Genomic DNA, 11,392 nt, shown 5'->3' with positions numbered 1-11,392 from the left:
TAGTCGCGCTCCTACTCTTCGCTTCCCGCCTCTGGGACATCCAGCATGCGCGGTGCCGTCGAAAGCAAAAAATTTACACGATATCCCCCCTCGAATTCTGAGGGGCGAGCGCGTCGGTTTCATTTTGCGGCTCGAATGCGACAATGCAACGCCTCGTCTTTTCGCAGCCGGCCATGATGCATTGGGCTAACCGCCGTTCTTGCATGCACTTTACCACGTTTCTTTTAAAACCAAAAACACATTCTAGCGGCGCCAACGTGGTGGGCACTCGGGGAGCCCCGACAAAAGCTATAAAGAAATCCTTGCCGGACAAGCTACGGCTGCTGGATGTGCTCTGCCCAATGTCCGCTCTGCACAAAAGCCCATGATCTTAAGTTACTGCCTGTCGATTATTGTGTTTTACGCCAGACTTATCATTCCTGATGAGGGTGATGATTTCTCATGCTCTTAAAAAGATAGCTGATAGGTATGCTAACACCAAGATGAGTATATACATATTGTCAGAAAAGTACTCACATGTGCCTCACTGAAAAAACAACACTCTATAATATCTTTATATAGTAGTTTATTGTCTGTTAGTTAATTCCTGTCTGTTAGTTAATCTTGGCAGAGGTACGTCTGTTACGTACCTGCGCACCAAGTCGAGTTATGGGCTGCCCAGGCAGCACTACTGAGTGTTTACCTGTGAAGACTAAAGAAATGAAATGTCATTCTATTCTGAGGCCTATGCGACAGTACGCGTGAATAATGGTTATTATGAAACTGATATCAAACCATTAAAAACGCTCAAATATTTGCTGTGTAATATATTTCGAAAAATACAACAAGCGTTTCACTATATGATGAGGAAAGATTTTTTAGGACAGAGCACACGTCACCAATGGCAACATGTTCTGAGCGTGAAATTATTCTATATCATATTTCCTGCGAAAACCAGCATTCCTCGAAAGCAATATTTGTTTGAAGGTGGCTACTTACAAGTAACAAGAGATAGTCAGTGGAAATCAACGAAATCAAACGTTAAATTAAAAAAATGAAAATGCCATTCTTTACGGAAACCTAAATGAATGGAAGGACATGCCCACGGAGCAAGTATATAAAACATCTAGCGAATTTCCTCCCTCATATCTGTGGCTTTCATGTCATTCTGTTTCTTTGTGTGCTTGATTATTCATCTGGTTTTATTATTTTATTTGCTACACCAAGCTGTGCTTCATGCGGCTGTAACTGCAGGCTGTGGGAGTATTTGCAGCCCATGCTCTGTCTGACCTGTGTTATATTTGGAGTTGTCAAACGCTGAATAAACTAGCTGCCGGTTACGCTCGACCTGTCATCTTATGTTTTTTGGTGTCATTTTTTTTGCGCAAAAAAAAAACAAATTTTCGAGGCCTTTTAAGCTTTACACCAACTAGCTCGTAAACTGCTCTCGTTAGAACGGATTAATTGCTTTCTGCTTATTATTTCTTGCGTGTGAAGATGTATATTTATGTTGTAATTACTTCCTTCGTTTAATACCATTGCAAGAAGCTAATGAAAAATGAAGAAGCTAATGAATTTTCTTGTATATTTCAGCGGTCATATTCCAAATGTGTGCATGCCTTGACTGATGCGAAGTAAGGTATCCTGGACAAATTTTAATTTCTTACTGTGTCTTGAACTGTGAAATGAAAGCCAGCAATTGTTTCGTTTGTCAGTCATGTATTTTTGAAGTGAACACATTTAGTATCATTATCGTCGGTCATTTACTGTTAAGGGGTCCTGACGGGGCATCACTAAGAGTTAGGAGAGATAATAGAGGATAATCCCGGGTCACAGTAAATAAAACACTTAACTAGAAATAATTGACAAGAGTGGAACACATTTGTGCGTACCTAAACAATATATGGTATGAAATGCTAAGGAATAAACAAAAAAGGAGATACGAAAATTAGAGGGCATGGCACAGGACTTCTTGGCAAAAATGAGCTAGTAATGCCTATTTGAATCATGTAGAATAAAGTTAAGGTTACGGTAAGGATGTTCATTCCTCCCCGTGATTGCATAGGTAGCAAGGATTTGCCGTTAGTTGAACCATGTATCCTCTGAACACCTCTCCAATCCAAAAATGCCGTGATATTACCAATGTGGCATAATTAGACTGCCGCGCAAGTGCGGAAAGTTTTAATATAGAAGGTGGAACCGTCTTTCTTGTTATTTTGTAGCTGATTTTAGTAAGGTTCACTGAAAGGCTGGTAATTTTTAATCGCCGCGAGAGATGTTATGAAGCTCTGTCGGCCTTAGAATACAGTCCTCCTTCATGCGCGACCAGACTTGTTAGTCTCATCTATATGACAACCACAATGACCAGATATGTAGGAAAGTCACAAATCTTGGTAAAAAAAAGAAACGGGTGGAAAGAAAACCCTTGCAGGCCTCCACTACTTGTTAGTAGGTAAGATATGGATTCGTTAGGACTGTAGTATTTTTCTAATGCAGTTCCTAAGATTGAGAGGTTTTTATGTTCTACCAATACAATGTCATTGATTACGAGGTGAAATGCTTTCCTTAAACCAATAAAAATGCGCTTTTTATCTGGTTTCGCCTTTTTGTTTGGTTTAATGATTTAACAACGTTGAGCAAAGCTGCCTCAGTTTAGTTTTCATTTTTTTATATAGTTCTTTTGCGTACAATTCATATTGCAAGAAAATTTTATGTAATTCATGAAATAATGCCTCGTCAGTTATGTTTACCAAAGTGGAAAGAAATGAAGATTCGCCATTTAATGTTTTCTTCTTCCCTTCTTTCAAAGATTTCCTTGTTTTCTCTCTCTCGGCTGCTTCAGCGGCTCAGTGGCTATGGTGTTAGGCGGCTCACCCGAAAGACGCGGGTTCAATTCAAGCCGCGGTGGCCCCATTTCAATGAATGCAAAATGCTAGAGGCCCTTGTACTGAGTGATGTCAGCGTACGTTAAGTAAGGTGTTCGAAATTAATCTGAACCCTCCACTACTCAGTCCCTGAAAGCCTGAGTCACTTTGAAATATTAAACCACATAAACCATAAACCATTTTTTCTGCCGCATCCCTGACTTCGCCATTCCCTTCATAACACACGAATCATTCTTTTCCTTGTTATCTTCCACGTCTTCGATAACCTGGCATCTTTCGCCTGTTTTCCAATCTTATCTTGCCTTCTCATGCATAACCTTTTCGACTCGGACGTTGCTTTCCCATGTTTTTTCCCGGGTGCACTCTATCATCCTCTCTGTTAACGAAACACCCATCTTAATATCAGTGTAACCCATCAAGTGGCACCTAACGTAACACCTAACGTACCCAACGTTAACGTAACACCTAACGTTACAGCCACTAGCCCGGTGGGATGCTCTCTTGAACTTTAATTTTCTTTCGTATAGTAATATTGCTATGGCAAAACGCTTTTGAGGTTACAAAACATCACCTTTAGAAAGATACTGTGGTATGAGGGTGCGTAACTAGGAAAGAATACACCGAGGCTTGGGGATGAGTAGACGCAATGCCTTCGCACTCTACACTTTAAGGTGCGCTCTAAGCACACAGAAGTCGGTCTACGGCACTCCCACATAGTAGCGCCCCAAATAACGAAACTATAATAAATAATGAACACTATAAGCAGTAGTTAACTCTATAATGCGGTCACAAAAGAAAAGTAAAACCTTATGCATTAACTCAGCTCCTGCTTTCAAAAATGTCTGTGTGATCGAATTCGGTTCAGAAGTGCCCGCAAACCAATGATGTACTTCGGCACCCACAGAACGGGTCGATGCGCCTGCCTAACTACATCACATGTGAGTAGGCTCTCGAAAGCCCTCGTAGTGCTGAGCTTGCACCGCCTCGCACGATTTCGACGAACAAAATATGAGCTCGCTGCCCTACACCTCATTTCGTTCGGCAGCTTCATGGCCATGCGTCCTATCCCAGGCAGGCATGTATGAGAACGACGGCAGGCTTTTCCCGGACACGAGATGAGATGGGAGGCGCCTGTCCCAGCAGTATTGATTGCGCCGAGGTTACTGAGGTCACGGAGACTGCCGCAATGTCGCGCTCCTCTCGTATATTACTTCAGTCTGTGCATACCGTGCCGTCCTGGCTAAACGCATTCCTGTTTGCTTTTTTTATGCCTCTAGCATTTGTTCCTCAGCTTTCTCATTTTGTTGTTTTTGTTCTTTGCAGCGTCGAGCAAGACATACCAAACGCACAGTGCCTAACTTTGTAAGTGAACAGTTCCGGTCGAAAATTTGTGAACGAAAATCCCTAATTTTCGTTCAGCCGTAAGGGCGAAGGAGTGATGACGATATATATATAAGCCTTCCCTCTTTCTCATCTTTCTCATGATGGCACGAAACTCGTGGCCTTCCTGCTTACCGTAAGGTTGGCCAGCAACTGAAGCCATAAATTCATGTTTATGACATTCTTCATCAATGACTGCGCGTGCAGCAGACGCGGGGCCCTGAAAAGGGCACTGTTCTCTCCATCCTCTCGTCTAATGTTGTCCAAACTAACAATTGCTCTTCCTCTTTTGAATCTGTTTCCTTCAGCAATAGTTTCTTAGTGATAATAGTTTCATAACGCCTTGTGTTAAACGCGTTTCTCACAAGCGACATGATATTGAACGAATGATGTCCCGTTTACAGACCCAGTCCCTCAGTACACAGAGAAAACTGTCTTGACGTCTGTTGCAGTCGTTTGACTAACCTTGGATGGCTGGAGGGCAGGCTGTAAAATAAACTCAGTTCCTGTATTTTTCTGGAACATCCAAAGAACGATTGCCAGGAAGTTCTGTGGAATCCTGCTATTTGTATTAAATAAAGCAGCGAGAATATCATGCACCTAATTTTTGCACAGTTATGCGTCTCTATAGTGCCCGCAAGGACTTGGCACGATATAAGAACAAATCTGTATCGTTTGCATGCTGCATTTCACTCCCAAACATGGCTAAAAACACACTATGATATGTGCATTAGACTGCAGCCTTCATTCTCAGGGCGCACTAAAAGCACGTCTCAGATTCTATATATATATATATAGCTGGTCGGTTTAATAGGTTTGAGCTCTGCGCGCCGTCGCTAAATCTCTTAAATAAACACCTCAGACTCACTCAGTGCCTGCTGAGTACGTAACAGTTGTGGTGGACGTTGCTGGGTATCACCACGGATTCCCCTGTTCCTAGACGCAGCCGCAGAGTTGTCGGATTGCCACCACTTCCACTGGATATGCCTCAGGACGGCGGCGCCGAGCAAGCAGCACCCGCGGCGGGCCACTGGCAGCATCACCGCGAACCGCGCACCTTTGCTGGAAGGTCCGATGAAGACGTCGACGAGTGGTTGACTAATTACGAGCGGGTGAGTCGCTATAACGGCTGGGATGCCACAGTGAGGCTAGCCAACGTCGTATTCTTTTTGGAAGCGACAGCGCTGATTTGGTTTGATAACCATGAAGACTCTCTTACCACGTGGGAACGTTTTACAGGAGATAAAGAAATGTTTTGGTGACGGCTCTGCCAAAAAGAAACGCGCCGAACAGACGTTGCTTCAACGGGCCCAATTACCTGGTGAGACTTGCACCATGTACATTGAAGAAATCGTAAAGTTGCGCAGGCTAGTGAGCCCGCAGATGTCTGAAGAATATAAGGTCGGACATTTACTTATAGGGATTGCTGAAGATGTATACAACTTCCTTATTAGCAAAGACAGCTTGAAGTCGACGGCCGACGTCATCAAGCATTGCAGAGAGTTCGAGGCTTTGAAGCTTCTTCGTATTGTTCCGAAATTCGGGCGCCTGGCGAATGTCACCTCCATCTCCAGCGTTGACGTCGCTGCTCCAGTGTCAATGGCTGACATGATTCGCCAGATTGTGCGCGAGGAACTCCTCCGGTATCATGACCCTGTGCGCCGGGATGACGCCCAGCAAGGTGGTTGCGCATTGCAGGCAGAGCCCGCAACACCATCTATTTCTTGGGTTCCAGCTGGCGTTTCGCAGAACTTCGCCGATCGGAGACCCCGTGAGGTAAAGTCTGCCTACCAGTCTGTGTGAAGACGGCGTGCCTACACAGGCGACTTGGCGCGACAACAGCCTCGAGATGATTACAACCAACGTTCTGACCACGCTTGGCAAGCATCATACGTTGATCGCTGCCGCCCGCCACCTGTGTGTTACCGCTGTGGCATGACCGGACATATATCCCGATACTGCCGCCGACGAGGCCCGATGCAACCAGACCATCGCCTGTGGCCGAACACTTCTCTCAACCCCGATGCGGACGTTCAGCACCCAACGCCAACATCCTCTTGGGGTAGCTACCGTGCGGCATTGCTGCGAAACACCTCGCCTGCCTCCGACCGCAGCCTGACACCACCGCCTTCACGTCAACGACGCTCACCATTTCCTCGACGCCGCTCGCCTCCTCCGGGAAACTAGACGGCGCGCCGATGGAGGTGAGGCCGCCGGCGAGTCGACATCATCAATCCCTCTTCCCGTGTTTATGTTAAAGAACAAACTTGAAGTGCTTATCGACGGAATTCGAACTATGGCGTTAGTAGATACCGGTGCGACAGTATCTATAATGAGTTTGAACTTCAAGAATAGTTTGGGTCGAAAAGTAATGTTTGGTTGGGATCAGGCTATGGTGTTTCGGGGTGTTGGGGGTGAAACATTAGTTCCCCTTGGTGTCTGTTCTGCGAACGTTATTATCGGTGGTCAAGTTTTCAGGACTGAATTTGCTGTGCTGTCACGTTCCACACATGACGTTATACTTGGAATTGACTTTTTGCAGCAGTGCGATGCCACATTAGACTGTCGTACTGGAGGGATTTCATTGGACGCAACTCCGATGTCGGCTCTTGAGGAAAGCTCCTCTCTTGATTTCGGAGCGTTCTCTGTGTCAGAGGACACAGTTGTACCGGCGATGTCTGCCGGATTTGTGCCGGTTGTTTCATCGAAAATTTTGTGTGATGCCTTCGATGCCGTGGTGGAACCCACTGCACTGACGTGTGCTAATAAGAGTGTCCTCGTGCCCCGTTGCGTAGTCCGCGTAACTAGTGGCGGCCACACCACGCTGTGGACAGTGAACTATTCGGAAGAGCCCGCCGTGTTACCTCGTGGCAAGAAGCTTGCCCATTTCGAGGAAGGCTTGTCGGTTTCCGTTGCGGCGCTCAGTGATCACGCTTTTGAAGAACCGGTACACCCCTGTGAAGAGTCCAAAGTTCAGGCCATGATAATTAAGTCCCTTTCCACGACCGAGCGTCGCATTTTGTTGGGACTGCTTTCGTAGCATGACACAGCGTTCGATTTTTCCAGAGACCCTCCAGTACCCATTCCGCGTTCTCGCATTCATCATGTGATCGATACTGGATCCGCACCTCCAATACGACAAAGGCCTTACCGCGTATCACCAACCGAACGTGAGATAATAGACCAACAAGTTCATGACATGATAAACCGAGGAGTTATGCAGGAATCTTCAAGCCCTTGGGCGGCCCCAGTGATCCTCGTGAGAAAGAAAGATAATACGTGGCAGTTCTGCGTAGACTATCGTCGCCTAAATGTCATCACAAAAAAAGATGTGTATCCGCTCCCACGCATAGACGATGCCATCGATTGCCTACACTCCGCTTCATATTTTTCCTCGGTTGATTTAAGGTCAGGGTACTGGCAAATACCAATGCACCCAAACGACAAAGAAAAGACTGCATTTCTCACACCTGACGGACTGTATGATTTTAATGTCATGCCTTTTGGACTATGCAATGCACCTGCCACATTTGAAAGATTTATGGACACTATTTTGCGTGATATGAAGTGGGAGATTTGTTTGTGTTATTTGGATGACGTCGTGATTTTTGGGAAGACATTTAGCGAACATAACAGCCGCCTCGCTATCGTCCTCGACTACATTGAAAGAGCGGGCCTGGTCCTTAACTCTAAGAAGTGTCACTTTGGTGAACGTCAAATAATTGTCCTCGGTCACTTGGTTAATACGGACGGTATCCGACCGGAGCCCCAAAAAGTTGAGGCTGTCACCAACTTCACAGCGCCGCAATCAGTCAAGAAACTTCGCAGTTTTTTAGGGCTTTGCTCGAATTTTCTCCGCTTTGTTCCGCGGTTTGCCGACGTCGCGTTCCCACTCACGTGCCTCCTACAAAAAGACGTGCCATTCCAGTGCACCCCTGACTGTGAGTCTGCATTCCGCCATCTGAAATTTCTCCTGACGTCGGAACCCATTCTGCGCCATTTTTGCCCGTCTGCTCCCATCGAAGTTCACACCGACGCCAGTGGTGTCGGAGTTGGCGGTGTGCTCATCCAGCGCTACGGCGGAGATGAGCATGTGATAGCTTATGCCAGTAGGTCGTTGAGCAAGTCGGAACGAAACTACACAGTTACCGAACAAGAGTGTCTCGCGGTAGTTTTTGCTGTGCAACGCTTTCATTCCTACCTGTACGGCAATGCTTTTACCATCGTCACCGACCATCATTCGCTCTGTTGGCTCGTGGATCTCCGTGACCCATGCGGCCCACTTGCCCGCTGGGCTTTGCGGCTACAAGAGTTCAACTTCACTGTCGTGTACAAAAGCGGTCGTCAACACGCCGACGCTGACTGTCTGTCGCGCTTGCCGCTTCCGACGACTGCTTGCGATGGCGACGACAACTTCGACGACTACCTCGCTTCTGTCTCACCCACGTTTCCTGATGCTAACCAGTTCAAGACTGAACAGCGCAAGGACACAACTTTAACAGCACTCTTCGACGCCGCCGGCCATTTTCCTGCTGCCCGTTTCTGTATTCTCGCTGGTTTACTTTACAAGAAGAATTTCACGCCCGGCGGTGCACGGTTCCTTCTCGTCGTGCCGGAAATCCTTCGCATCCCTGTTCTTCAACTGATGCACGACGATGCCACGTCAGGCCACTCGGAAGTTGTCCGGACCCTTCACCGCACACAAGAACGTTTTTACTGGCCCAAAATGCGTCAAACAATTCAACAATACGTAGCCAGCTGTGTCCAGTGCCAGCGTTTCAAGATCCCTGCATCGTGTTCGCCAGGCCAGCTGCACCCTGTCACACCTCCGACCACTCCATTTGAGCAAGTCGGCATCGACCTGTTAGGCCCTTTTAACCGGTCTGCGAATGGCAACCGCTGGGCGATCGTGTCTATTCATCACCTAACCCGATACTGTGAAACAGCAGCTATACCGTCTGCCACTGCTTCCGATGTGTCTAACTTTCTGCTGTACTTTCTCATTCTCCGTCATGGACCTCCTCGCGTTCTCATCAGTCATCGTGGACGCCAGTTGACTGCGGATGTTGTCGAAGCACTTCTTCGTCGCTGCGAATGCAATTTTCGTCACTCGACACCGTATGACCCACAAACGAACGGCCTCGTCGAACGCACAAACCTAATCTCACCACTATGCTAGCCATGTACGTCAATTCTGACCATAAGAACTAGGATGATGCCCTTCCTTTTATTACGTATGCCTACAACACTGCACGGCATGAAACAACTGGTTACAGCCCCTTTTACCTCCTGTATGCTCGCGTTCCCCGCCGCTGCATCGACACCATCCTTCCTTTCTCTATCTACGATGAGCCTTCCATTGCCACTACACTCTGCCGAGCAGAAGAAGCACGTCGAATTGCCCGCCACCGCATTTTGGATTCTCAGCAGCGCTCTAAACACCGCTACGACATTCGCCACCAGCCTATCTCCTATGACCCTGGCGATCGAGTGTGGTTGTGGACGCCGCTCCGGAAGCGCGGTTTGTGTCTGAACCTCCTGTCCCACTACACTGGCCCTTTTGTTGTGCTTGAGCGCATCAGTGATTTGAACTACGTCGTCTCAAGCCTTACTGACAGCGGCCGATGCTCACGAAAGACCTATGTGGTGCATATTGCTCGGCTCAAACGCTTCAGCCCTCGGGATACTGCTTAGCTCGCCGTGGGAGGCTTCGTCTGCGGAGGGGGAAGTGTAACGTGCTTTGCGTAGACGACGAAGGAGAGGAGATCAAAAGCGTAGAGGAAAAGGAAGCTGGTCGGTCTGATCGGTTTGAGCTCTGCGCCCCGTCACTAAATCTCTTAAATAAACAAACCAGACTCACTCAGTGCCTGCTGTGTGTGTGTGTGTGTGTGTGTGTGTGTGTGTGTGTGTGTGTGTGTGTGTGTGTGTGTGTGTGTGTGTGTGTGTGTGTGTGTGTGTGTGTGTGTGTGTGTGTGTGTGTGTGTGTGTGTGTGTGTGTGTGTGTGTGTGTGTGTGTGTGTGTGTGTGTGTGTGTGTGTGTGTGTGTGTGTGTGTGTGTGTGTGTGTGTGTGTGTGTGTGTGTGTGTGTGTGTGTGTGTGTGTGTGTGTGTGTGTGTGTGTGTGTGTGTGTGTGTGTGTGTGTGTGTGTGTGTGTGTGTGTGTGTGTGTGTGTGTGTGTGTGTGTGTGTGTGTGTGTGTGTATAGCTCTTTCATATATATTCGTAGGTCTGATAGTACTACCTTTTCTTTTTAGTGTTAGATGCACCATAAGAGGCAATTCCCCATCTTAATTCGCCACACTTCCTGTTGTGCGCGGTTTGTGTGTTTCAGAAATGCAACCATTAAATAATAATAATTGGTTTTGGGGGGAAAGGAAATGGCGCAGTATCTGTCTCATATATCGTTGGACACCTGAACCGCGCCGTCAAGGAAGGGATAAAGGAGGGAGTGAAAGAAGAAGGGAAGAAGAGGTGCCGTAGTGGAGGGCTCCGGAATAATTTCGACCACCTGCCGATCTTTAACGTGCACTGACATCGCACAGCGCACGGGCGCCTTAGCGTTTTTCCTCCATAAAAACGCAGCCGCCGCGGTAAGGTTCGAACCCGGGAACTCCGGATCAGTAGTCGAGCGCCCTAACCACTGAGCCACGGCGGCGGGTGCAACCATTGCTCAAAATTACGGTTTTGTTATACGACAAAACTGTTTTTGTATATTTCCTTTTCTCTGCCATCTGCTGTTTGTGTCGTAAACACACCAGTAATCCAGAAAATGTGCAACAATAAGGAGTATAGAAACGAAGGCTAGACGCGAGACCTCCGCCGCAGAAAGCTGGTGACACAATCAAACGCAATTTTGCTGTATTTTTTTATGGTAATTCCTCACTAGTGCGCGCCTTTTCCGTGTTCTTAATACAGCACTTTCTTTTCGCGAAAACATTTAATTTATGTGCTCATTGCGCAGGGGGATCTCGAGAAGCAAAAGAAATTGTTTTGGCGGATATGATAATATCAGTAGTTCATTCGATATCGTCATTTTGGCTACCTGATTAACGGTCCCTTATAACATAGAACATCGAGCCTGCTCCAGAGAGGAGTCCGACCGAGCTTGTCTGGTGATGAAGTTTGTCGGAACGTAAGCGAGCGCACCAG

At 47.1% G+C, this 11,392-nt stretch overlaps 1 pseudogene; it reads left to right on the top strand.

Annotated features, from left to right (window-relative positions):
- The first annotated feature begins 5,227 nt into the window (after positions 1-5,227).
- LOC144097971 (uncharacterized) lies at positions 5,228-6,047 on the top strand (annotated as a pseudogene).
- The last annotated feature ends 5,345 nt before the right edge of the window (positions 6,048-11,392 follow it).

Source organism: Amblyomma americanum, chromosome 7 (genome assembly GCF_052857255.1).
Source record: "Amblyomma americanum isolate KBUSLIRL-KWMA chromosome 7, ASM5285725v1, whole genome shotgun sequence".
Lineage (NCBI taxonomy): Eukaryota > Metazoa > Arthropoda > Arachnida > Ixodida > Ixodidae > Amblyomma > Amblyomma americanum.
The sequence above is the reverse complement of the archived record's forward strand: the minus strand, read 5'-3'. Positions and strand labels throughout refer to the sequence as shown.